At 44.6% G+C, this 1,837-nt stretch overlaps 1 pseudogene; it reads left to right on the top strand.

Moving 5' to 3' along the window:
* Window positions 1-1,740: 1,740 nt before the first annotated feature.
* Window positions 1,741-1,837, top strand: LOC117801649 (annotated as a pseudogene).

Here is a 1,837-nt window from a genome sequence, read left to right as displayed (position 1 = left end):
GCAAGTGTTTCAGCAAAAGAACAGACATCCTGATGCCAAGACTGAGAGCTGTCGACTTTTCGAAGATAAAATCAGTAGCCAATGTCTAACCCAGAGTCACTTCTCTTGTTAATACCCATAGAAAGATTTTATCTTTCTTCCTTTTCTTCAACTCATGTAGCTGCCCCCTTACCTTCTCCTCATAAAAACCTCTTGCTTTCAGGGCACCTGGGTGGCTTTGTCAGCTAAGCCTCCGACTCTTGGTTTCAGCCCAGGGTCTTGAGATTGAGCCCTGAGTCGGGCTCCGTGCTCAGAGGGGAGTCTGCTGGAGGATTCTCTCTCCCTTTCCTTCCTCCCCTCCCCCTCTCTGAAATAAATAGATCTTTTTTAAAAACCTCTTCTTTCACCCTGCAAGTGGGACACTATTTGGATTTCTACCTGAATCTATGCTCCACAAACTGCAATTCTTATCCCAAATACGCACACATTTGCGCCTCGGTGTCACTCTTTATTTTCAGGTGAACAGGTGTGTTTGCAGGAGCCCAGCTTTTTATAAGGGCCTTTCACCTGCCAACTCTGTTCCAGAGGGAGACCCTGCTTCTGTCTTCCAAGGCTGTTGGTATCCAAACATCACCGAAAAGATAGCCCAAGCTATCTTNGCACACATTTGCGCCTCGGTGTCACTCTTTATTTTCAGGTGAACAGGTGTGTTTGCAGGAGCCCAGCTTTTTATAAGGGCCTTTCACCTGCCAACTCTGTTCCAGAGGGAGACCCTGCTTCTGTCTTCCAAGGCTGTTGGTATCCAAACATCACCGAAAAGATAGCCCAAAACAAAGTCACTCGNTCTTCCAAGGCTGTTGGTATCCAAACATCACCGAAAAGATAGCCCAGCTATCTTGTGGCTCTGCTCACAAGACGGGCAGAAACGCAAGAGACATGGGGAAAAATTGTCCAGCAATATTGTCTGCCTGTTTCTCTTTCTCTTTCTTTCCTTCTTGCCACGAAGGATGCTGCGTATACAAGCACTCAATTAAAAATGACTCGTCATCTAGAGCTTGTTTCCTTAATTCGCCAGGGAAAAGTAAGGACCAGAATATCCATATTCAGTGCTATGCTTAACCACATCTGAGAAAAGCGCAGAAGCCTTGCTGGGAAATTTTGTCCCAGACGACGATCCCCAGACTTTAGCTCCTGAGACAGGGCTCTGGGTTTCACAGGGAAAGACGGCATGCAATCATTTCAAGAAATCATCTATGTTGTTTCACTGGAGTAGAAAGAAGAGTGTCTTCTGTGTTTCTGTAAATAGTTGATTTCATTTGCTAGGTCACGATCAAAGGATCTCATTTTCAAGATGAGTCTGCATCATTGAAATAAAAATATGTCTTTTCTCATTTCTTTGATAAAATAACAAAGGAAAACACCTGTGCTTGAAAGAGGTGGTTTTATTACAAATAAAAGGAGGGGTTTTTTTCTTAGTGAAAAACTGTAAGCAAACACTGAGGGAGACCATGACCTTGAAGAGATCATGCCAGTGTGCTCGCTTGAGGGCCACATAATCTAAAATTGGACAGTAGGGGCACCTGGGTGGCCCAGTGGGTTAAGCATCCGACTCTTGGGTTTGGCTCAGTTCAGGATCTCAGGGTCATGAGACGGAGCCTCGCATCAGGCTCCATGCTCAGCATGGAGTCTGCTTGGGATTCTCTCTCCCTCTTCCTTGTCCCTAGTACTCGTGCTCTGTCTCTCTCTCTCGCTCTCAAATAAATCTTTTTTTAAAATTTTTAAAAACTAGAACAATACAGAGAAGATTAGCAAGGATGTGCAAGGATGGTACATAAATTGGGAAGTATCCCATATTTTT

The sequence above is a fragment of the Ailuropoda melanoleuca genome, chromosome 3, assembly GCF_002007445.2.
Source record: "Ailuropoda melanoleuca isolate Jingjing chromosome 3, ASM200744v2, whole genome shotgun sequence".
NCBI lineage: Eukaryota > Metazoa > Chordata > Mammalia > Carnivora > Ursidae > Ailuropoda > Ailuropoda melanoleuca.
Note: the sequence above shows the minus strand (reverse complement) of the source record. Positions and strands in the feature narration are given on the sequence as shown.